General features: G+C 34.3%; 1 protein-coding gene across 16 annotated transcripts in view; it reads left to right on the top strand.

Annotated features, from left to right (window-relative positions):
* Positions 1–26,264, top strand: part of ANKRD50 (ankyrin repeat domain containing 50) — a 67,028-nt gene extending 40,764 nt beyond the window's left edge. For 10 of the 16 annotated variants that reach the window (XM_082462082.1, XM_082462081.1, XM_082462070.1 and 7 more), the window contains one exon: positions 384–16,427. The gene's annotated coding sequence lies outside the window, so the exon portion shown is untranslated. Of the gene's footprint in view, positions 1–383 lie in introns of all 16 variants that reach the window. The other 6 variants (XM_082462074.1, XM_082462085.1, XM_082462084.1 and 3 more) reach the window with 1 other exon arrangement.
* Positions 26,265–27,371: the final 1,107 nt, after the last annotated feature.

The following is a 27,371-nucleotide window of genomic DNA, read 5'->3' as shown; positions in this document are numbered from 1 at the left end:
TAATAAACACCCTTCACTGTGATTCTACAGACGACTAGTCAAATCTCATTTAACAATACTTTGTCTAAAAGTAGTTAATACATTCTCCAATGTGATTTACTTTAAAAATATTTAGTTCTGATGGTACAGCCCTCCAACTCATTCTATCTTTTGTAAAGGTTAAGTGTAGATATATATTATACAGTAAAACATATGAATTAAGGTAAACACTTTGTGGAATCTTTAAAAGTGATTTATATGTTAAATAATGAATCTCTAAAAGGTCTACTTTTGTGCTTTACATAGTAAATATATGTATATATTCTTTTGTAGGGTTTTAAAACGATGTAGTTAGATAATAAGTATAATATAGAAATTAATTTTTTTTTTAACTTTTGCATTAGTTTCCTATTCTGTGAAACAGAAGACATTGTGATTGGAGTGACTCTTCAGCTACTGGATGAAAACATAAAATGCCTGTTGATTTGCTGAAAAAAAAAAAATGAAGAATGTGATATCTGCAGTACAGTTACCTTAAATACTGTAATGTGCCTAAATAGTAAGGCTGCCTTCTCAGTGTAACCCTCTATACTTAAAAAAAATCTCATTTTGTGTGCTTTGTATTCACTATCCAAGCATAAGCACTTTTTTTTTTAAATGCAGATACATACTGCAGTTCCCTGATAAAAGCTGAAAAAGATTTTGAGTAAAGTATTTTAAGTTAAGATTTGATAAATGTGCATGTGCCATGATCAAATATATATGAAAAGGCAGTGTTCTTTGTATTTATTTTTTTCTTTCTGTGGCAAACAAAACTTAAGCATACTGTTTCAGTTGTATTTGCCTTGTTGTAGTGTATGGCTTGTTTCCTGTATCCTTAAAAATGTCACTCAATAAAATAAATCATGCAACTATTTTACGTTCACTACACCTTCAGCACTGGTTAAAAATGTGTTTCTATTTAATGCCACATCGAGGTGAAAAAATAGTTTCATGAAAGCTTTTTAAAATGTCTAGTATTTTAGGGATCTGCTCCAAGTAGTTTATATTTGGATTTCCCGGTAGAATCCTCCTAATCTTTGGCTAAAGGTGTCAAAAAAAAAAGAAAAAAGCAAAAGAAAAGAAAAAAGAAAGAAAAGAAAACACACACACAGACTATAGGCAGAATAAAGTTCTGCTTCATTCACTGGGATGCAGTTTCACCTTCCACTCACTTGTCATTCCACCTTCAAGAAGACAGATGATCATTCCTGAGGCATGAAAATTCTCAGGGACAGAGCCAGGCCTCAGTGGCATGTGTGTAGAGGGAGATGCACCTGTCTATCTGAGGGTAGATTTTTGATCCCTGAACAATTCATTGACTACCCTTCTCTCTTCCATCCAGTTAAATAAAATATCTACCACTGTAAATTGTGATGCTAGCTTCTCTCTCAGTTGTTTCTATTTTGTAAATCACTGCATGACCAAAATAGCCCCCACTCAGAATCAATTGGATCAATTTTAGTGATTAGTTGGATGAATATTCTTGATGAATATAACACATGTTTTCCTTCACTGATGACACCACTAACCTATCGGCCATAGCACAGGTGTATTTTTTTTTTTTACTGCTATTTGATAAATGGTAGTGATGGATTTGCACTTTTCTGTCCACATACTCTTTCCTGTTTTTCTCTTTGGACAATCGCTTCCAGAATGATGGATGCCAGGGTTAAGGGTGAAGTCTGTAACCAAGGAAAACAAAGTTGACCACTCAAATGAGCATGTGACCCAGAGCTTTAGCCTCCTGGGTGGACTCTAAACCAGTTGAGCTAGCTTAGTGGGTTGTGTGCATGTCTGGAAAGATTAAAATTTATTGTTTAGAAACCAAGGCTGTAGGTTTCATCTTTGAAAAAGCCCTGGGATCTTACAAAACCCAGAAATTCTGTTCTTTCTATGTGCATAAGGAGGAATAAGGGAAGAGAATTTGGAGATTCAGCACAAAACCATTGCTACTACTGGAAAAAATCTTTAGAAAATGTCTTAGTAACTGAGGTCAGTAATGTCATCTTCATATATGAAGGACATATACATGATACATTGTTCACAGAAATAGAAATGTATAATTGGTTGTGATAAATGTTTCACTTGATCTTCCTATAAGGCTTTTATTTTTGCTTCTGTTTTTTAAAGTCAGCAAAACTCATGCGTTTATGTCATCAGTAAGTCATAATCAAGAATAGGAGATAAGTTCAATTAATATTAAGGTGACATGGCAATATTGATTACTCGAATGTGAATGTTTCAAGTATTGAATTTTTGTCCCTATGGGACATTGATTAAATACACTTAATAGGACTCTTGCAAAGTAGCCTTAAAAGTGTTAATGATTCTGTTAATAAATATGAACACATCCTATTATTATAACCAACTTTACTCATATCTCAAATACAGTACATTTACGTAATTTTAGAAGATGAAGCTCCAATTTCTTATTAGGTATATTTTTCTTTAGAAAGAGAACCCTGAAAGCTGCCAGTTTTTCTAGTAAACCTTGAATTATTGGAATTGTATTTATTTAATTTTATTGTTTTTACAAAAATGCACCTTGTGGCCAAAGGGCAAAGATATGACTCATTACATAAGGGATTTATGTTTTCTGAAGAGCTAAATGTTTTCATATCCATACTATATACACTTGAAACAGTTGGTAGGAAGAGAACCTATTGGAAAAATATGATTTTCAAAAGTAAATATTCCTCTGGATGTTTTTATATTAATTAAGTTTTGGAATAGAACAGCAATGGCTTTCAGTTAGAATAAGGATGAAAAGGGGGCTGAAGATGCCCTGCTTTGCTTATTTGTTTCTGTGGGGATTTATTTAATACCATGACCGACAATAGCTTCTGCTTCATTAAGAGAGTAAAAATAGTCCCACAAATATAAAACTCCTAAATAGCTATTTTTAAAATAAAAATGTTTAAATTTTGTAAATCACCTGATGCCACAACACAACCATGATGCCATGTGCTTATAACAGTTTTATACCATTCCATGTGTGCTCCTTCCCTAACAGTCATGAGTTGATAATAAAGGAAGTGATAAAAAATACAGCAATGAAAAATAAAATCTCCATGTTTGTAGGAAAGGTTTTGGAAGGAAAATTGACCAGAACTCAGTATGTCCTGCAAAGTACAGCCAGTTATGTTGTCCTTCACCCTCACCCCCATGCCTCCTGGGATCCTCACCAATAATAGTTCACTGATTGAAAAAACAGGAGTAAGTACTTTTTCCAATGTTGTTTGCCTATGCAAATGTTTGTTTTACTTTAACGTCCTCCACTTACACTTCTCAGCAAATGTAGTTTCAGACAAACGCTTTTTCTTTTTTTCATTTTTCCCTTGGTTTGGGGTATGTAAATAGCCTAAAATGTACATTGAATTTCACATTGTAAAAGTTTTATTTTATTCCTTGTATTATATTAAGCAAAGATCCCTATGTATATGAAAGTGCATAATAAATATATTTGCTTTACAGAGGATATCTTGTTTTAATTTTATCCTTGAACCAATAGAACATCCATGAACGTGCCTGCAGTAAAAACAACTGCTAGTTGTTTTAAGTTAACTTCTTTTAAGTACATACTGAGCAAATGAATTTTGGAAACATTTCACAAAGAAAGAAATGAGATATAAAACCTTTCAAAGGAAGGTAGAAAAACAAAAAGATCTAGCCTTAGTATCTTCCTAAAGTTTCTATAAGGACTTAATATTCTCCCCCCACCCCCAAAAACATACTGTATCTCACCATGTCAGGTTTCCTGCCTCTGAAATTGCAGTAATCCAATAAATTGTGTGCATGTGTGTGTGCTCCTTGATCCTCAGAATATCATGGGCATCTTAAATTTGATATTTTGGGGTTTTATTGCAAACAATGGTCATTCATTTTCTAAATAATTTTCTATGTATGCTTCACTCAGTAAACTTAAGTCACTTCTTCAAGACCTTCTGCTTCTTCCACCAGAACACAGTATTGTGTGTGTGTGTGTGTGTGTCTGTACTCCATAGAGGTTTCTAAAAGGGCCAACAAGGCATGTTCTGTTAGGTAATTTTACAATAATTACAGGGTTCTATAGTCATTACCTCACATTCTTTATAAAATTGTTGGAATAATAAAAGTCTTACTCTAAAAATTTTTAATAATTTTTTTTTAAAACACAAATGGGTGATGTACATAGAAGAATTTTAAAACAGACCGGTTGACTAAATAAACTTACATGGAATTTTCTAGCTGGTGGTCCAAGGAAATACACTGGGAACTTGGCAATGACTAATGTTTTCACTCCTTTGGCCTAACAGTTGGAGGGAATCCAACTAATAGTAGTGAGATACATATCAAAGGCATAGATTCCTGAATTTCTGGGAAAATTTTATTCATCATGCAAATATATGCACTAATCTCATCTTTAAGATAGGGTCTCTGCTTGCTTGTCTTGTTAATATAGTAAAATTAGAATTATCCAATATTAAAATGGAGTCATTTGAAATTTACTGCATATTTAGATTTCTACTCTTAAATACACACTGTCATTACCACACTGGCAAAATTTAGCTACATTCTAATGACCGTATTCTTAGAAGAATATATTTTTAATGTTTAGAAAAAGCCCCTGTGTACATCTAGCTTTCTACTTATTCTTGTTCTAAATTGATACAAAGGTATGTCCCAAAAGAACTGATGCTGCAATTTTAATGAGTGTCTGTTACTCCTATTTTGTTTGTAAACTTAGGTTGAAATATAACATACACAGGAAGAAACACAAATCCTAAGTTCCTGTCCTATACATTTTTATAAAGTGAACATACCTGTTTAACCATTGCCCTGATCAAGAAGTAGGCTGTAATCATACTCTCAGAAACCTCCCTTGCCACTTCCTAGACATTACCCCCAACAAAGAAGACCACTATTCTGCCTTTCTTCATGATAGATTAGTATTGACTATTTATTTAAGCTTCATAGAAATGGAATCAAACAATATGTCCTTTTTGTGCTATTTTCTTTCCCTTAATGTTATGTTTCTATAATTATCCACACTATGTGTAACAGTGGTGTACCCCTTTTCGTTGCTATAGTATTGTTTGTCTTTTAAAACTGTTGTATAATATTGCATTGTGTGAATTGACCATACTTTCAAAAATCCATTTTACTACTAATGGGTATTTGGATTGTTTTGGTTTTGGGCTCTTGGAAATTCTGCAGGCAGTTACATTTTTGTGCATATTTTTGGTGTCCATATGTATACATTTCTTTTTCATGATGAGTGAAATTCCTGCATCTTATGGTATGTGTATGATTAGCTTTAATAATGTCAAACAATTTTCCAAAGTGATTGTATCAATTTCTACACACATCAGCCATACACACTAGTCTCTTATTGCTCTACATCCTTGTCAATACTTGGTATTGTTTAATTTTCTTCTTTTTTCTTTTCTCTTTTTTTTGTCATTCTGTTTGATTGTATTCTAGTATTGCATTTGAGGTTTGAATTTGCATTTCCCAGATGACTAAAGAAATTAGACGTTTTACATATGACTTTTGTCTATTCGTATATGCTGACTTGTGAAGAAATTTGCCCCTTTTCCCCCTTGGGTTTCTTGGTTCTTAGAAATTCTTTTATGTTTTGGATATAAATCCTTGTTATAATATATACAATGCAGATATCTTCTCTGATTCTGTGCTTTGCCCTTTCACTCTCATAATGGCATGTTTTAATAGAGGTTCTTATTTAATATTTTTTAGAAGTTATGCTTTTTTGTGTCCTATTGTATAAATATTTGCCTGGCCCAAGGTCATGATGATAGTCTCCTATGTTTTCTTCTAATAGGTTTTTGTTTTACCTTGATGAATTATCAAATTAATCCAGCATTATCTATTTCTCATTGTATTTTAGTATCATTTTGTCATAAATCAGGTATTCTTATAAGGGTGGATCTTTTTTGTCCATCCTAGAGCCAATATCAGACACACTTAATTACTGTGGCTTTAGAAGTTTTAATATCTAGTAGTGTGAATCCTCCCACTCTTTTCTTCTAGATTGCCATGGCTCTTCTTAGCACTGTTTTGCATTTCCATAGAACTTTTAAAATCAGCTTCTCAGTTGTCATTTCAAAAAGAAACTTGCCAAGAGATTTTGACTGAGATTGCATTGAATCTGCAGATCAATTTGGAGCTGGGTGAATTGATCTGTTTATACATTTAGTCTTCCAATCAATGAACTTGTGTATCTTTCATTATTTTCAGTAATGTCTCTTAGTTTTCTGTGTAGAGGTATGTGCATCTATTAGATGTATTCCTAGATAATTTGTTGCTCATTGATGCTGTTGTAAATGGTATTTTTATTTCATTTTCTATTTGTTATATATAGAAATCGTTTCAGTATATTGATCATATATTCATAAGTCTTGCTGAATTTTTTAATGTGAGGTATAACTAACATACAATAAAATTCATCCTTTTTAAGGACAGTTTGATGAGTTTTGACAAATGTATACAATATCAACACCACCACAATTGAGATATAGAATATTTCCATCACTTCATAAAGTTCCTTTGTACATGCCCTATGGAAATCAATTCTCTCTTCTCACCCCCAGCCTCTGACAACCACTGGTCTGATTTCTTAATAGTTTTGCCTTTTTAGAAATATCTTATTTGCATTTAGATATTTGTGTCAACATATGATTTCATTTGTCTTGGGTAAATATCTAGGAGTGGGATTGCTGAGTTGCAAGGTACGTATACCTTCACATTTGTAAGAAATTAATGAAACCCTTTACAAGGTGGCTCTACCATTTTGCATCCTGGCCAACAGTGGATGAGATTTCCAGTGTCTCCACATTTTCACCCACACTTGGAATTGTCAGTCTTTTTAATTGAAATTGTCATTGAGATGACTGTAGCCTCACATGCGGTTGTAAGAAATAATAGATACCCTATGTACCCTTTCTCTAATTTCCTCCATGGTAGCATCTGGGGAAACTACAGAACAATATCACAGGCAAGATATTATCATTGATAAGATCCACCAATCTTATTCCAATTTCCGTTTTACATGTTCTCATCTGTGCGTGCGTGCACGCGCACATGCACACATTTATTTCCGTTCAGTTTTATCATTTGTGTATGTTCCTATATCCAACACAACAGTCAAAATACAAAACAGTTCCGTGCCTACAAGGATCCCTTGTGTTGCTTTCGTAACTACACTCACCTGCTTCCTATCCAGCCCCTCCATTCTTAATTCCTGGCAACCACTAATCCAGTCTCCATTTTCATAATTTTATTATTTCAAAATTGTTAAATAAATAGAATCATAGCGTATGTAATGTTTTTGGCTTGGCTTCTCACTCAGCAGAGTTCCCTTGAGGTTTATCTAAGTTGCGTGTGTCAGTAGTTGTTTTTCTTTTTACTGCTGAATATTTCATGGTGTGTACATGCCACAGTTTATTTGACGATTCACCCATTGATGGGCATGTGGACTGTTTCCAGTTTTGAGCTGTTATGAATAAAGCTGCTATCAATATCTGTGTATAGATTTTTTTTGTGAATATAAGGTTTCATTTCTCTAGAATAAATGCCCAGACTTCAATTGCTGAGTCACATGGTAATTGCATGTTTAATTTTATAAGAAACAGGCACACTTTTCCAGAGTAACTATATCATTTTACATTTTCATCAGCAATGTGTGAGTGCTCCAATTTCCTCACATCCTTGTCAGAATTCGTTGTCACTGTTTTTTATTTCAGCCATTCCGATAAATATATAGAGGTAGCTCATGTTTCAATTTGAATTTCTCTAATGACTAATGATGTGGAACATCTCTTCATGTGTCTATTTGCCATCTATATAGTCTGTTCAGTGAAATGTTTGCGTTGTTTGCCTATTTTCCAATTGGATTTTTTTGGGTTTTTTAATGTAGAGTTTTTAGAGTTTTTTATTTGTTCTAGATACGAATCCTTTGTCAGATACATGGTTTGCAATATTTTCTCACAGTCAGTAGCTTGTCTTCATTTTTTTCATATACTCTTTTACAGAGCAAAAGTTTTAAATTTTGGTGCCCTCCAATTTATCAAATTTTTTAAATTATGGATTGTGCTTTTTCTGTCAAATCTAAGAACTCTTTTCTTAGCCCTAGACCCCGAAGACTTTTGTCCTTTTATTCTAAATGTTTTACAGTTTTTACACTTTACATTTAGGTTTAGGTTGAGTTCATTTTTTTTCTTGGCTATGAAAGTCCAATTACTTCAGCAACTTTTGTTGAAAAGTTTATTCTTCCTTCACTGATTTGCTTTGGCACCTTTGTCAAAAATCAGTTCAGCATCTTTGTGTGGGTCTATTTCTGGGTTCTCTATTCTGTTCTTTTGATCTGTGTGTCTCTTACTCTGCCAATACTGCTCTATCTTGATTGCAGTAGATATATAGTAAGCCTTAATATAAAGTATCATGATTCCTCCCATATTACTTTTTTCAGATTTTCTAGGGCCTGTGTCTCTCAGTGGAAATTTTAACTAGTCTAGAGCTAAGTAAATTTATTTAGATCTTTGATTTCTTTCATCAGCTTTTGTAATTTTTCATTTACAGATCCTGTAAATGTTTGGTTAAGTATATATCTAAGTAATTCATGTTCTTTGAAGCAATTACAGATTGAGCTTTTAATTTCAGTTTACACATGTTCTTTGTTAGTGTACTAACTTTTATGGGTAATCTTGCAGAATTCACTCGTTTTTATTTAAGTGAATTTAACAAGGTCAGTACACAAACACAAAAATATTATTTATACTAGCAACAAACAATTGGAAAAAGAAATTTTTAAAATACTATTTACAAAAGCATCAGAAAAAAATTGAAATACTTAGGGATAAATTTAACAAAATATGTGCAACAAATATACACTGAAAACTACAAAACATTGCTGAGAGAAATAGAGTGATATATTGTCTTCATGAATCAGAGAACTCAATATTCATAAGAAGTGCATTCTCCCCAAATTATCTATAGATTCAGTGAAATAACAATCAAGGTCCCAGCAGAGTATTTGTGTGGATATTAACAAAATGATTTGAAAATTTACATGGAAATGCAAAGGACTTAGGGTAGTCAAAATATCGTTGAAAAAAGAAAAAAATTGGATTTACTGTAAAAGTAATCAAGATAGTATGGTATTGGCATAATGATAGAGATAGATCAATGGAACAGAAATGAGTTAATGAACAGATCTACACATATTTGTTCCATTGACTTTCAACAAAATGCCAAAGTAATTCAATAGTGAAAGGATAGTATTTTCATCAAATGAACATTTGTGTCTAAAATAAAGAACTTGTACTACACAATAATAAGAAAACCTAATTTCATCCTAGTTGAAAAAATGAGCAAAATATTCAAAGATACTAAATTAAAGAAGATATACAGATGGTAAATAAACATGTGAAAAGAGGCTCAACATTAATCTGTAGGAGAAACCAATTTAAAATCACAATGAGATTTAACTATATATCCACAAGAATGGCTAAAATTTTTTAAAAGGCTGACAAAGAACTTTCTATTCCAATAAGGTGGAACATAGTCATACCCATGTTTTACATATTCCTTATGGCTGCTCTCACACTATGAAAATATAGTTAAATAGTTGCAACAGAGATTGTATGTATGACCCATTAAGCCAAAATTACTCACTATCTTTCCATTTACAGAAAAAAATTTGCATTAGATTATTTATTTGAGATCTTCTTTCCAATATAATAATTTAATGCTACAAACTTTCCTCTAAGCACTGCTTTAACCACATTCTACAAATGGCATATTGTTTTTCTTTTGCATTCAGTCAAAAGTATCTTCTGATTACCCTGTGATTTCTCTTTTTGACCCAAGTGTATTTAGATATGTATTGTTTGCGTTCTAAATATTTGGGTATACTTTCAGATTTTTCTAGAAAGATACATTTTGATTATTCATTCTTGGCTATTCCATTGGCATTAGAGAACATACTTTTTATGACTTCAATCTTTTTACATTTGTTGAGGTTGTTCCATGGCCCAGAATACACCTATCTTAGTAATGTTTCATGTATGTACAGTTGAAAAAAACACTTATGCTGTTGTTGGATGAAATGTTATATATATGTCAATTATGTCAAGTTGGTTAAGTATTGTTCAGCTCTTACGTTTTCTTGTTTACTTGTTCTATCGATGAATGAACAAGGAGTACTAAAATCTTTAATTATAATTGCAGATTTGTCTTTCTCGTTTCAGATCTTTCAGATTTTGTTTATGAATTTAGAACCATTGTGCCCTCTTGATGAATTGACCCCTTTATCCTTATTCAATGTACCCCTTTATCCTTGGCAAAATTCCTTATTCTGAAGTCTCTTTTGTCTGATATTAATGCAGCCATTACAACTTTCTTCGAAGTCTTTTTTCCTAGTATATTCTTCCATCCTTTTACTTTCTGCTTTTTTTTATTGGAGTATAATTGCTTTACAATGTTGTGTTAGTTTCTGCTGTACAATGAAGTGAATCAGCTATATGTATACATATATCCCCTCCCTCTTGGATCTCTCCCACCATCCCACCCCTCTAGGTCATCACAGAGCACCAAACTGAGCTCCCTCTGCTATACAGCAGGGTCCCACTAGCTATCTATTTTACACATGGTAGTGTATATATGTCAATCCTAACCTCCGTTACTTTTAACCTATTTATTTCTTTATATTTGAAGTGGGTTTCTTATACATGGTATGTAGTTGGTCCTTGCTTCTTTTTATCCAATTAACAATCTGTCTTCTGATTGGAGTATTTGACCATTTCCATTTAATATAGCTAATATGACTGAGTTTGTCTACTGTCTTGCTACTTGTTTTATGTTTGTCTCCTTTGTTCTTCGTTCCTTTATTCTCTGTTTTCCGGTTTTATTTTGGAGTATTATTTTATGGTTCCATGTTATTCCAACTACTAGCTATTATTTATAGCTCTTAATTTTGTTTTTTAATGATTGCTCTAGGGTCTACTGTATACATCATTAACTTATCACTGTGTTCCTTCAGATAAGATTACACTTTACATATAGTTTGACAACCTTATAATAATATGTTTCGATTTTCTCTTTCCCACACTTTGCATTATTGTTATCATATATTTTATATCTACACATGACTTAAACCCCACAATGTATTCTTACTATTTTTGCTCTAGACATTCAGCTATTTTTAAAGATTAAAAAAACCCCAAAACTTTATATTTACCCATTTTTTACCATTTCTAGCACTCTTAATGTTTTATTTTTTTTTTCACGTCTTTACTGGAGTATAAATGCTTTACAATGTTGTGTTAGTTTCTGCTGTGCAACAAAGTGAATCAGCTATACATATACATATGTCCCCATATCCGCCCCCTTTGACCCTCTCTCCCACTCTCCCTATCCCATCCCTCTAGGTGGTCACAAATCATCGACTTGATCTCCTGGTGCTATGCAGCACCTTCCCACTAGCGATCTATTTTACATTTGGTAGTGTATATATGTACATGCCACTCTCTCACTTATTCCCAGTTTCCCCTTCCCCCACATGCCCTCAAGTCCGTTCTCTATGTCTGTGTCTTTGTTCCTGCCCTACTACTAGGTTCATCAGAACCGCTTTTTAAGATTCCATATATATGCGTTAATATATGGTATTTGTTTTTCTCTTTCTGACTTACTTCACTCTGTATGACAGACTCTAGGTCCATCCACCTCACTACAAATAACTCAATTTCGATTCTTTTTATGGCTGAGCAATATTCCATTGTATATATGTGTCGCATCTCCTTTATCCATTCGTCTGTCGATGGACATTTAGGTTGCTTCCATGTCCTGGCTATTGTAAATAGAGCGGCAATGAACATTTTGGTACATGACTCTTTTTTTTTAATATTTTTTTTTTTTTTTTAATATTTTATTTATTTATTTATTTATTTATGGCTGTGTTGGGTCTTCGTTTCTGTGTGAGGGCTTTCTCCATTTGCGGCAAGTGGGGGCCACTCCTCATCGCGGTGCGCGGGCCTCTCACTATCGCGGCCTCTCTTGTTGCGGAGCACAGGCTCCAGACGCGCAGGCTCAGTAATTGTGGCTCACGGGCCCAGTGGCTCCGCGGCATGTGGGATCTTCCCAGACCAGGGCGCGAACCCGTGTCCCCTGCATTGGCAGGCAGATTCTCAACCACTGCGCCACCAGGGAAGCCCCTACATGACTCTTTTTGAATTATGGTTTTTGCAGGGTATATGCCCAGTAGTGGGATTGCTGGGTCATATGGTAGATCTATTTTTAGTTTTATAAGGAACCTCCATACTGTTCTCCATAGTGGCTGTATCAATTTACATTCCCACTAACAGTGCAGGAGGGTTCCCTTTTCTCCACACCCTGTCCAACATGTATTGTTTGTAGATTTTTTGATGATGGCCATTCTGACCAGTGTGATGTGATACCTCGTCATGGTTTTGATTTGCATTTCTCTAATGATTAGTGATGTTGAGCATCTTTTTATGTATTTGTTGGTCATCTGTATGTCTTCTTTGGAGAAATGTCTATTTAGGTCTTCTGCCCATTTTTGGATTGGGTTGTTTGTTTTTGTGATATGGAGCTGCATGTGGTGCTTGTATATTTTGGAGATTAATCCTTTGTCTGTTGCTTCATTTGCAAATATTTTCTCCCATTCTGAGGGTTGTCTTTTCCACTTGTTTATGGTTTCCTTTGCTGTGCAAAAGCTTTTAAGTTTCATTAGGTTCCATTTGTTTATTTTTTGTTTTTATTTCCCTTGCTCTAGGAGGTGGGTCAAAAAGGACATTACTGTGATTTATGTCATAGAGTGTTCTGCCTATGTTTTCCTCTAAGAGTTTTGTAGTGTCTGGCCTTACATTTAGGTCTTTAATCCATTTTGAGTTTATTTTTGTGTATGGTGTTAGAGTGTGTTCTAATTTCATTCTTTTACATGTAGCTGTCTAGTTTTCCCAGCACCACTTATTGAAGAGGCTGTCTTTTCTCCATTGTATATTCTTGCCTCCTTTATCAAAGATAAGGTGACCATATGTGCATGGGTTTATCTCTGGGCTTTCTATCCTGTTCCATCAATCTATATTTCTGTTTTTGTGGCCAGTACTGTACTGTCTTGATTACTGTAGCTTTGTAGTGTAGTCTGAAGTCCGGAAGCCTGATTCCTCCAGCTCCATTTTTCTTTCTTAAATTGCTTTGGCTATTTGGGGTCTTTTGTGTTTCCATACAAATTGTAAAATTTCTTGTTCTAGTTCTGTGAAAAATGCCATTGGTAATTTGATAGGGATTGCATTGAACCTGTAGATTGCTTTGGGGAGTATAGTCATTTTCACAATATTGATTCTTCCAATCCAGGAGCATGGTATATCTCTCCATCTGTTTATGTTATCTTTGATTTCTTTCATCAATATTTTATTGTTTTCCGAGTACAAGTCTTTTACCTCCCTAGGTAGGTTTATTCCTAGGTATTTTATTCTTTTTGTTGCAGTGGTAAATGGGAATGTTTCCTTAATTTCTCTTTCTGATCTTTCGTTGTTAGTGTATAAGAATGCAAGAGATTTCTGTGCATTAATTTTGTATCCTGCAACCTTACCAAATTCATTCATTAGTTCTAGTAGTTTTCTGGTGGCATCTTTAGGATTGTCTATGTATAGTATCATGTTATTAGCAAACAGTGACAGTTTTACTTCTTCTTTTCCAATTTGTATTCCTTTTATTTCATTTTCTTCTCTGATTGCCATGGCTAGGACTTCCAAAACTATGTTGAATAATAGTGGTGAGAGTGGACATCCTTGTCTTGTTCCAGATCTTAGAGGAAATGCTTTCAGTTTTTCACCATTAGAATAATGTTTGCTGTGGGTTTGTCGTATATGGCTTTTAATTTGTTGAGGTAGGTTCCCTCTATGCCCACTTTCTGAAGAGTTTTTATCATAAATGGGTGTTGAATTTTGTCAAAAGCTTTTTCTGCATCTATTTAGATGATCATATGGTTTTTATTCTTCAATTTGTTAATATGGTGTATCACATTGTTTTGTGTATATTGAAGAATCCGTGCATCCCTGGGATAAATCCCACTTGATCATGGTGTATGATCCTTTTAATATGTTGCTGGATTCTGTTTGCTAGTATTTTGTTGAGGATTTTTGCGTCCATGTTCATCAGTGATATTGGTCTATAATTTTCTTTTTTTGTGATATCTTTGTCTGGTTTTGGTATCAGGGTGATGGTGGCCTCGTAGAATGAGTTTGGGAGTGTTCCTCCCTCTGCAGTTTTTCGGAAGAGTTTGAGAAGGGTAGGTGTTAACTCTTCTCTAAATGTTTCATAGAATTCACCTGTGAATCCATTTGGTCCTGGACTTTTGTTTGTTGGAAGATTTTTAATTACAGTTTCAATTTCATTACCTGTGATTGGTCTGTTTATATTTTCTAATTATTCCTGGTTCAATCTGGGAAAGTTGTACCTTTCTAAGAATTTGTCCATTTCTTCCAGGTTGTCCATTTTATTGGCATAGAGTAGCTTGTAACAGTCTCTTAGGATGCTTTGTATTTCTGTGGTGTCAGTTGTAATCGCTCCTTTTTCATTTCTAACTTTATTGATTTGAGTCCTCTCCCTTTTTTTCTTGATAAGTCTGGCTAAAGGTTTATCAATTTTGTTTATCTTCTCAAAGAACCAACTTTTAGTTTTATTGATCTTTGCTATTGTTTTCTTCATTCTATTTCATTTATTTCTGCTCTGATCTTTATGGTTTCTTTCCTTCTACTAACTTTAGGTTTTCTTTGTTCTTCTTTTTCTAGTTGCTTTAGGTGTAAGGTTAGATTGTTTATTTGAGATTTTTCTTGTTTCTTGAGGTGAGCTTGAATTGCTATGAACTTCTCTCTTAGAACTGCTTTTGCTCTGTCCCATAGGTTTTGGATCGTCGTGGTTTCGTTGTCATTTGTTTCTAGGTATTTTTTGATTTCTTCTTTGATTTCTTCAGTGATCTCTTGGTTACTTAGCAGCACACTGTTTAGCCTCCATGTATTTGTGTTTTTTAAGAAGAAGAGAAAAAGAAAGTGCCTGAGAAAATATTTGAAGAGATTATAGTCGAAAACTTCCCTATCATGAGAAAGGAAAGAGTCAATCAAGTCCAGGAAGCACAGAGAGTCCCATACAGGATAAACCCAAAGAGAAACATGCTGAGACACATATTAATCAAACTATCAAAAATTAAATACAAAGAAAAATATTAAAAGCAGCAAGGGAAAAGCAACAATTTCTTTGTTTTTAGATCCAGTTTCCTAACTATTATCATCTCTCTCCTGATCAAGAAGTCCTTTAACAATTCTTATAGCCCATGTCTTCTGGCAATGATTTCTTTCACTTTTCATTTGTTTGAAAAGTTATTATTTCACTTTTATTTAATTTTTGAAAGATAGTTTTTCTGAGTATATACATCTGTGTGTTGATTTTTTTTTCCCTCAGTACTTTAAAGATGTTGCTCCATTGTCCTCTGGCTTCCAAAGTTTCTAGTGGGGCAAACACTGTGATTCTTTGTTTGTATTTAATTCCTCCCCTGACCACCCTGCCCACTACTCCCCCCTGACAACCTCTGGCTGCCTTTAAGATCATCTTTTTATGTATTATTTTTAGTATTTAAAGAGAATGTCTCTAAATGTGTTTTTCTTTCTTGTTACTCTGCTTGGAACTTTCTGAGCTTTTTGCATATATATGGTTTGTTTTTCTTCATTACTTTTGGAAAAATCTTGACTAGACCATCTTTAAATTTGTTCTGTCCCCTTTTTCTCTTCTTTTGAGGCTTCAATTCTATATACATATTAGACTGTTTGATATTGTCCCAGAGTTGGATCTTCTATTCTGTGGTTTTATTTTCACTAATTTTTTTTTATGTTTGTTTATAGTTTGGATAATTTCTACTGAACCATCCATCCTCAAGTTCATTAACTCTTTCTTATGCAGTATACAGTCTGCTGATAATCCTGCTGAAAGAATTTTTCACTTCTAATTATCATGGTTTTTATTTCAGGAGAATCTTATAGGTTTTTATATATTAAAATATGAAATTTCAACTTGTAACTTGGCTTGAATACTTTATATTATCTATCCATTTAAGTTTCACAATAAAGGTAAGCATTAGTATCATCATCATTTTACATATGAGACATTCAAGGTTTGTACTGAGGTTTAAGTAATTTGCCCAAGAGCATATAGTAGATGAGTCAAAAAGCTAGGAGTGAACCCCAGCAGTCTAGCTTTAGTACCTATATGACTAATCACTGTGGCTATACTACCTTGCTGTAAATGAAAAGTAGCTCTATCTTTATGTATTATGAAATGCCCAAATACTAGGTCAAAGGATTCTCTAGACCTAAGGTTCTAACAATTACCAAAAACACTTGATAAATGCATCATTATGGCAAATGGAATATTGTATGTTTTCTCAGTGTATTAGGCTAAAATTTTTAATAAATAATTCTTTAATAAACCTGCTTGCTGCAACCTATTTAAAATTTCCTAAAGATTCCATTCAGTCATCTGATTAGCTTTACTCAACACTCGGAACCTAATTTTAACCTCTATGAAAATACTCATATTTAAATCTGCTATTTAAGAATGTACTATGTTAAAAACAATAACATAATTTGGGGGAGGAAATTTTAAAGAGTGTTTGTGGACTTATTCAAAATCCCATTAGTGATAATAGTGTTAGATATGTATCTAACATTAACAGATTCTTAGGTTTTGACTATTATCACCACTCTGAATCTTGAACTATTTCTTTTTAAATGTAAAGGTCAGCCATGGCCAGACATTGTAAGAATTATCACATGGAAATGGCACAGCAAGAAATTCCTTATAATAAGGTGGACCACTGAATGTGGATGTGGCTTTCTCCAAGGCCAATATTGTGAAAGGTGAGTGTGTGGCTCTGAGCAGCACTGAGAGTGCAAACACACTACTCTCTGAAATCACATCAGTCATGCTTTTGTAGGAGGGAAAGGAGATGCTGGGAGTCATGTCTGTTCACATATTTGATTTGAGTACTTCCAGAACTGCTTATTTACTGATTTGGTAATAAATCTAAGTGGAAACAATGGTAAACAGATGACTCATCATTCTTGTCAGTCTTTTAACCACACCTAGCCTTTGTGATCTAGCCTAGTTCAATTGTTTAGGAATTGGAGCATAGTGGGTATTTGCGCATTACTTTGAATCTGAACATTTTCTCTTAAGAATTTGAGGATGAATTTTATATTAGATACATACAGCACCATTATTACATATGACATTAATTTTATGTATCAACTGGGCTAGGCTATAGTGCCCAGATGTTTGGTCAAACACCAGTTTAGATGTTGCTGTGAAGATATTTTTTAAATGTGATTAACATTTAAATCAGTGGACTTTGAGTAAAGCAGATTACCCTTCATAATGTGGGTGGACCTCATTCAATCAGTTGAAGACTTTAAGAGAAAAAGACTGAGGTCCTCTGAGAAAGAAGAATTTCTGCCTCCAGATGCCTCTGGACTCAAGATGAAACATCAGTCTTTCCTGTTCTCTACCCTGCTGGCCTGATCTGCAGAATTCAAACCTGCCAGTCCCACAATCGTATAAGCCAATTTATTAAAATATCTCTGTATCTCTCTGTCTCTGTCTTTCTCTTATTATTCTGTTTCTCTAAAGTATCCTAATACAGTAAAATTTTTTAAAAAATGAATTCAAGAACATGATAAAGGAGATAAATTAGCCATAATAATTAAGAGAATTTCTCATACTAATATTACATTTTTATCAGAATTTCCAAGATAAAATAAGTTGAATTTTGTAATTTTCTTTACTTTGATTAACTATATATGAAGAAAAACCACAAGTTAGTTATATGTGCATGAATGTTCAACTCCATACATGGAGTTCAGAAAATAATACATGGTGCCCACAATACATGCATTGAACATAAGGGTATATCCACATAGGTACAATAACGATAGATCAAACTCATACACCCACTCACACAAATCATTAACACTCAAGGAGAGTCAAATCATTTTGAGAAACTGGCTGGTTTGCTCCAAGTAAGTGGAAAACTCAATTTCCTTTAGGGAAAACTTCTAATATGATACTACTACTTAGCAGTAGTGTCAAACTTTTAAGGGATGTACAATAGAACGGTATGCTATCATTGCCAAAGAAATGACCATTTTCAAGATATTTTTCAATAGAGTTTCAAGACTTTCCCATTGAAGTTTTTTTTTTTTTTCACATTCCTATAACTGTGAGGTAGATGGGTTTTCAACAAGAAGTGTGTGTTGTCACTAGTGTGGCTCCTGTTTGTGCTTCTCTGTGATTCTTAGTGGGGACAAGAACCAATGTATCCATGTGTCTTTTTAATATCTACATGTAAACCTCTTGTGTCTGAAAAAATGTTTTTTGTGAAGGTAGATGTTAAAATAAACCATGTGATTTTATGAGATTTGATGGTGATTTAATAACCTCATTAGCAGATTTCAGTAGGTAAAGAAACAACAAACACGAACACTCTTATATACATGCAAAAAAATTAAATTTGATATTTTAACTGTGATTAATTCTCATAGGGAAAGGCAATTTATGAATTTCTAAATACCTGCTAGAAAAACTCTTTGTGCAAATTCTAAAAACACTGTGAATTCAGTATATCCAAACCTAAAACCATCAACCTCCCCACCCAACCACCAGTCTCCTTAACTGCTCTGTGAATATGTAGAGTTTATCATTTTAAAGAAACTGAAATTGGATATTGTAGATGATGCTGTATGGGTGTGGCTTATAAAGGAAAGAGGACAGTGGCGTTCTCTCAGAGAGTCCTTACTGGTAGGAAAGGTTCTGGTCCTTCCTCAAGAAATTAGTCAAGGGATGTATTGTTACATGCTTGAAGTTAAAATAAAACGTTTTGTGACTAAAAATTTTAAATAATTAACCAAATATTTTGATTAGAAAACCAAATATCCATCCTGGTTGAATTAATAAGAGGGTTTCTATTTTATAATTCATTCTTCCAGGCACATAGGTTTAAAAGCCCTGCATTTTGTTTCCAATATGTATGAATAGGTCTAAGGTAGATTTGTATGTTATACTAGGCTTAGAAATTTCTGCATGCTAGTCTTTTCTCTTGAGCAATCAGAATGCACATTATCATATTAAAGTCTCTGAGAGGTCCTTCAAGAAAAAATAAAATAATTTAATGTCACATAAACTAGTGTTTTTTCAAAAAATTTTGGTGATGGAGTGCCTAGCTCTGCACTTAAAAAAAAAAAAAATCCTGTTAAAACATGGGTTAGCAAATACATCCCTGAGTCATCTTACTTCTCTTCACTGCTCACACCCAAGCAGTCGTTACCTATGGGCACTAACTCCACCGCATTTCTGACATTCCTAGTCTGTCCCCTGCCTGTTTCCACCATCTTTGTTTAGGGCCTCACCTACTCTCCTAGAACCCTCTCTGAAACCAGTGCTCCTCTCCTCCGTGCTGTGCCTTCTCAAACCTTGCAAACTGATGGCCCATTCATTCTCTTACAGCATGACTTGAGCCAGCCTGCCCTGCAGTCTGTCTCCTCTGCAGTCTGTCCTTCATGTGGCCACCAGTTATCTTTTCAGAACCTCACTCGGATTATGGTATACTCCTGCCTCTAAACCTTCAAAAGCTCTCATTTCTCAGAATGGCAGAGTTACTGCATGGTACAAGAAGCCCTTAACAGACTCTATCTTTCCAGTTGCTGCTTCTTCCATTTCTTCTATCACTCTACCCCCAGGGACATGCACCAAACCCTCTGGTCTCCAGCTCCATAGAAATACTTGCTACTGCTAGAACCCTCCATGTTCCTTCACAGCTATATTTCCCTGATTACGTTGATCTTGGTCCCCATCTCCCAGCCAGGAAGCACTTCTTTTTCATTACTGTTGTATTTTATTTTTTGTTTTTTATTGTTCTTTTTCTTCGTTTTGCTAAACAAATTGTCTTCTTTTCTCCCACTGTAATCTTCTTTTTGATAGGACTTCGGTCTTACTCATCTTTGTATCTTTTAGATTGTCTTGTACATAGTAAGCATTCAATTACTATTCTTTTTATTGTAGTTTCTTTTTATTCAGAAACAGCTGCATGGTATGGAGAAACATTTCAATCCTGCTATTTTAGGCCACTTGTTAAAACACACTCTTGGCTTAACCAAGCTCAAAGAGGGATCAAACTCAGTACAAAATAGTATGCATTTTCTTATTCCTGCTTTCCCATCTGTTTGTATTGTACTCACTCAGTTTGTATTGAATATAACAGAACAAGCCAATTATTCATCACTTACTAGTTGGAACATATGTGATTGACTGCTTGATTGCTTTTAGCTGATAACCTGACCTGACCTCTTTGTATTGGAGACTATTAAGTTGAATTCAGTTAATTATTTTAAGAAGAACTTGATAGCTGTCACTAAAGTCAAGAAAACACACGTGGCTTTTAATTATTCAGCAAACATGGAAACCCAGCAGTTTTCACGGATTCAAAAGAATAAGTGTGGACATTTGATTCAGATTTGAACTTAGCTCTTGCTAACCTCAGAACCCAGATACTTTCCATCAAGCAAAATTGCCTCCTTCTCCTAGGAATCCTTTCTCCGTATTATAGTGGTTCCTTGTGAAATTTGGATATGAGATTATATTTTTAACAGAAAAACATTTTAAAAAATTCTATTTGGTACTATATCAATTTAGTATTGTTAAACTTTTGAACTGAGATTACATTTTCACCTGATATTTGTTATGTAAAATATTTAAAAAAAAAAAAAAAAGAATAAGTGTGGGTTGTCAGCCCCATTCCACGTCGCCAACACATCACTTCCCCGGCTAACCACCCCTTTCTCTGAGAATCCACCATAAATTCTTTTAGTGCAATAATACAGGCATTCGATCTGAGACCTGGTAATAAGTCATTTGATGTAAATTTCAATAGAAGCTAAAATGGAAATAGTTGAATCAGTGGGGAATATAGCCCATTAAAAATGAAATAAAATTGGTGAAATAAAAGAAGAAAATGTGTATCAGGATGGAAAGTAAAAGAAAATGTGTCAACTTAAGCCAAAGGAAATGTATTTGGGGGAAATTAGAAACTAAAAAAATTCATGAGAAATGTGAAGAACCTGGCCTGGACATAGGCAGAGTTCAAGTTATCCCTAGATTCTAGAAAAAGGATGTTCAGAAATAGCAGGAAATATTTGTTTAGGGAACCACTGCAGGGATGAATAAATGCCAATTGTTTTCATTGTCTTTGTTACTCTGTTTAAGTTCCAGTGAGGTTAGCCTGGGTCATATCCCCATCTCTTAAGAGGGAGAAGACGGACATTTAATTATATTCTTGAAGATAGTATCCAATAGGAAATACAGAATTCTCAAGAGGGAATCAGGGTGTTATTAGGAAAGGGAAATAAGTGCTAGGAAACCCCAACTAGGAAATGCCAGTTATACTGCTTATGTAAACTGAGGTGTATCAAGAACTGTGAAAGCTCTGAGATTTTACTCTACTTACAAGCTCACAAATCACAAGCCTGCCACAGTTTCATAGGTGCCAGCAGAAGACACAAGATTTCTGGATCAGAGACAAAAGACTTTATTATGCATACCACAGCAGGCAGCATGAGCTTCATGTTTGCTTTGGTTCTCCCTCTCCCTGAGCTCTACAGGGATGATAGGGAGGCAGGTCCAGAAAGATGCTACATGCACAGTGGTTGTACATCAAAGCTAAGGAACTCAGAGCCTGGGAAACCCTCATTCTTATAAAGGGGCTGCTAGCAAACTTGCCCAATCCTTACCCCGGGGAGAGCCATTGTCTTTATTATTTTGGACAGCAAAGAAATCTGCCCTCTGAACTGGAAGGAGATATTCTATCTCCAAGGCTGTTTGCTAAACAAACATCTTTGAAAAGCTAGTGCAGAACAAAATATGTCACAAGACAGGCAGAAACATGAGAGATCTAGGGAGAATTGTCTACCAGCAAGGTCAGAGGATGAGCTGACAGAGGCAAAGAAATATTGATAGATGAACGTCTGATTCAAATCAAAGATGGAAGGAAAGCCAATGTCAAAGACATTAAAACTCAAGTTCAAAAGGACTAGAGGACAAAGATTAAGGACAAAGAGCTGAAAGATTTGGGTTTTGCAGATTCAGAGAGACCGAGGTGGTGGTGATGGTGCAGGTGTTGGTGGTGTCCTCAAAACCCCTCATTGTCACTTGTTTGGGTCAGACAGGCTTAGAACACCAAGAACAGGGTGGACATTTTGTCAGTTTGTGCCTCCATCTGTTTGGTAGAACTTGAGGAATTATATAAATGTATTTATGAAGAAGATACAGGAACACGTTGAAATCAGGCAGAGCTCAGTTTGGGATTCAACCAAGAGATCAGCTCTACGCCATTGCCAAATGACAGAGCTCTTACTCGTGATGCTGCACTAAATGACCTGTGCTTTGGTTAATTCCCAGAGTAGTACCTGGGCCCTTCATAATTTCCTGAGAAGGAAGAAGGCTGTGGCCATCGTGCTTTGAAATATTTTCCCCATGGAGCCTAACTATGTATGATATAGATGTCTTCTCTGTCCAAGCTTACAGGTACTTCTTGGGAGGAAAAAAAGCCATTCTCTGTCAGTGCAGACCCCAGCCCTTCCCACAGGGCAGTGATGAGAGTTCAAGTGTGGGCCTTGAACTAAGAGTGACACCCTAGAACCTTAACGGGAGAAGATGGGCAAGTGTGGGCAACATCTCTCATTATCCTGCCTATTATCTCTCTTGTAATGTTCCTCTTAGGAATATTTGAAGAAACAGTTCTTGGTTTCTGTTTTAAAAATATGTCAATGGCTTAAAGGGTAAAAATTAGTATTAAAGAAAAAACAGTCTGAAGGTAAACTTTTTTTAACTGAAGCATACAGTAATATAGATTGAAAAGTCAGGATTTAAAGCAGTTAGCCCCATAAAGGTAGATGCTTCTACCTAAACAATTTAAAATTGTTCTACCTAAACAATTTAAAACATATTTTAAGGGAAAAAAAATTCTCAGTCAATTTTGAAAATTAAGCAATGAAAAGTTAACGAGAATATAAAATAAAACTTATACTAAGCAAGAAATGTGTAACCACTTATAAAGTCATATAGAAGCTTTATCCAAAGTATTTCCTCCTTCTTTTGGTAGTGATCCTATTCAAATCTTGAGTAATGAATTACTCACAGTACTTCGTAATATATCAAAGAGAATTTTGACCTCATTGTACTAAAGCTGCTATTTAGTATATATTTCAGTCAAATACATTCTTCATTTGAGAATGAAGATTTGAAGGTGATCCAGAATTTCTAATGGATAAAAAACAATTTTTAAATAAGAATAATTATTCCTCTAAGTTTTGAAAATGCATGTATGGATTGGTTTAAAAACCCTCACATTTTTTCAATTAATTGGTTGTTAGTTGGGAACATTATTTATCTCTGAAATGAATGTTGTTATAATCCTGCTTAAATCAATATTTTTAATGTAAAATTTACCTTGGATCAAAGGATTTCCAAACCCAGTTGGCCATCAGAATCACTTGAGCAACTTCCCAATATTTTCTGAAAATCAGTTGTGCTTGTGAAGCACTGCCTTGGGTCATCTAGTTCAACTTCTGCCTTTAACAGAATGACTCAGAAAACTTAGTCTCAATCATATGACAGATCTTCTTAAGCCAAGCTGAATGATTTCCCATCCCCACCCCAATGTCTAAGACTCTTTGTTCCACTTTTCACATTGATTATTCTGACATTCTTCCTTCCCCACAAGGGAATCCAGAGTGAACTTGGATTATTTCAAAGGACAGTGGATCGTATTTCCTTTTTCAACCTGTCACACTATGAACAGAGAAGTTTCTGTTTTCCTGTCAGAGATCAGTATAGAAAACAGCAGTGTATAACACAGTGGTCTGCAATTTTTTAATCCAATTTTTCAAGTGAAGAGAGATAACCATGTTATATGAAAATACAACCATGACACATATGAAATACATTATGAACCTTGAATGTGCATAGACTAAACAGTATTATTGAGTTTCCTACTATCTGTAATCGTATCTAAATACTTAAGAGGTCTAAGTTTCTGTATGAAGAAATCAATCTAATAATTAGAGCAAGAATTTGCTCAAATGCAAACAAACTTTTTATTTTGCTTGCAAAAATGGTTCAGAGTTCCTGTGTATTCTTTACCTGATTCTCCCAATGGTAACATATTACATAAACATAGTACACTTACTAAAACCAGGAAATTGACATTGAAACAATTATAAAAAGCTACAGAATTTATTTGTATTTCACAAGTTTTTCATGCACTTTCTTCATTTTTTTAATAGTTCTATGAAATTTTATCATGCACATAGATTCATATAACCAACACCACAATCAGGATACAGAACTGTTCCATCATCCCCCCAAAACTGTCACCTACTCTCCCTTTATAACCACACTTTTCCCACAAACCAAGTCCCTAGTTGTTACAATGACAAACGAATTCATAAATAAGTTTGATTTAAAAACCCAATGTCACTGAATTACATATATATATATTCATTAATGAAATTGTCTAGCTTTGTGTTGAAAAACCAGTGATTGATTACTTCTCGTACAAACATGAAATGCAAAGCAGCAATTTCCCTTTCTCTTCTGAATATTTTGCAAAAGTTACAAGATGAACACTAACAAAATCTGAATGCTTCATTTTCAGTGAAATTAGAAGTCAGATAATTCAGACTCCATTAAAAGGGTCAGGTCTGCCATGAGCAGGTAAGAGTGCCTCCAAATTTCTTGCAATGAAGAGCAGCAAATATTGTTTCAGGGAAAGTGGATAGCAAGATGGGCCAATGACAGCAGATCCCAGATAATCTAAAAAAAAAAAAAAAAGGCAGCAAAAAAGCACTTTCTTATGGTAAGGGATCCACCTGAGGTAACCAACCTATATCTGCTGCACACCTGGAGAGCTAATGTTTAATATTATTCAAATAAATTGGAAACCTGGATAACATGAATCATTTCCTTAGAACATATAAGTTACCATGAATGACCCTGGAAAGAGTCTTAAAAATCTAAGCATCTTATTTCCATAGAAGATACATAGATATCTTGGGGAAAAAAAGGAAGCAAGAGTAGATGGTTCACAGGGAAACTCTACCTGATATTGAGCAGAAAATTCTAATGTTTTTAAAACTGTTCTAAAATGCTGTTAAAAAAAAAAACAACTTCCTAATACTTTGTATGCAGCTTCATATTGCATGGTTCCAATACACATGAATTTCAGTTGTTACAGTTTAGTTAAATAACACCAGTTCCCCAACAGCAGGGTTCAAGTTTCAGTCACCATGATATATTAACTATGAATAACTGTATTAAAGTAAAAAACTTCACTGCTAGCTCTTTAGTCCACAAATCATTATGTACATAACAGATATGCATTATGATCAGTGATCATCATGTCACCTCTTTCAAAGTCTGTTGGTGACTGGTTGATTGGTCACTGAGTATCTGTTACTTCATGAACAGACAGAAAAACATATAATTGCGTTGCTTTCTTATCTCCCAGTGATAAACTCATGCAACATTTTTCAAAAATGGATTATTGAAAGAAGAAATTGGCCAACAAAGATTAAAGTGTGACAAAGACATGGAAACTGATGATGCTGGAGTGAAAGTGGATGAAATTAGATTTGAAAATGGCAACAGCAAAGCAAAGATAGGATGAGATCTAGATCTGCATGATGTTATGGTACAAACCATGTTGAAAAAGTTTGATGACTATAAGAACAACGCTAAAGTTGCGTTAACATCTTTTAGTTTAAAATTTACTAAGCACAGAAAGCCACTATGATTGAAACACAGAATTTGCTTCTACTTTTAAGTGGAGACTGTAATAAAAAATCCCAACCAGTTTAGCTAGGATTCAAGCTAAAACATTAAAGTTAGTTGCTGCATTGAAAGAAAACAGAGACCATGAGGAGACCGAAAAGAGCCTTCACTGCCAGTAAAAGCTGGTTTTTGTTGTCTCAGAAGATAGTGTATATTGACTTATGTGAAGTTATCTGGTGAAACTGTTAACACAAATATGTATGCTGCTGTGAAGTTTGCACCCAGATTCCAAGGATTATTAAGATCACTGTGCAGGGTTTCAGTATGCATGGTCATTTTTACAGTTTCACACTATAGTGCAAAGTGAGGACTGCCAGTGTAAATTGATAGCAAATCATGGCAAAGCTTGTGCAAAAAGAAAATAGCAGACCAATAGACTGATCTCACTTATGATTTTTGATGCAAAAAATCTTAAGTAAATATCAGCAACCAGAAGCCCACACCACATTAAAAAATATTTTATTATAACCAGTGGGGTTATTCCAGGAATTCAAGCAAGATTTGATATCTGGAAAGCTATTAATATAGCAGTTCTTTTAATTACATAGCTAAAAAGAAAAACATATATATTTCATGGTGGCTGAAAAGACATATGACAAATGACAACAATAGTTCTTGATAAAAACACTATAGAAATAGAATAAAATTTGTTTCTTAGTATAAAAGTCAGCTTTATGCTTAATAAAGAAATATGAGTTACCTTCCCACTAAAGTCAGAATAAATCAAGAAAATTCACTATCACCACCATTATTAATATTGTTCTGACATTAGTAGCCAACACAATTAGAAAAAGAAAAAAAAAGTTGAGTTTGTAAAGAAGGTAAAGTTATCACTGTGTGCAATGTCATCATATTCTTGGAAAAACCCAAGTGAATCAACTGAGAAACCACAGTAGGCAATTAGAGATTTCAATAAAGCAATAAGGACACAATTAACACATATTTTCAGTAATTTTCACACATACAAAAAATAACCAAGTGGAACGTACAGTGAAAGAAGTACACTAAAATGGCATTTTTCATCTATCAGAATGACAAAAATCCCCAAATTTGATATTTAAAAGACTTTTTTCTTTAAAGTCTGTGAGAAAGTAGGCGTGCTCATGTATCACAGGTGGGCATAAAACTGCTGCAATCCCTATGGAAAGCAATTTACTACACAAGAAAACTGCAAACTCATTTACTCTTTGATCCCTCAATCCCACGTTTATAGTTTATCTGCAGATATGCCTATACATGTTTGAAATGATGAAGGTACACGTTTATTCATTGAAGCATTGTTTGAATAATCGAAAGAGTTGGCAAACAAAAACGAAAGCACAGCAACGAAATGAAAATTGAAATGGTGAGAAGTTTGAAAAATGTCCAGCAATAGGAGACTGGTTAAATAAATTGTTGCCTAT

This window comes from Balaenoptera physalus, assembly GCF_965194825.1.
Source record: "Balaenoptera physalus genome assembly, chromosome: 5".
NCBI lineage: Eukaryota > Metazoa > Chordata > Mammalia > Artiodactyla > Balaenopteridae > Balaenoptera > Balaenoptera physalus.
The sequence above is the reverse complement of the archived record's forward strand: the minus strand, read 5'-3'. Positions and strand labels throughout refer to the sequence as shown.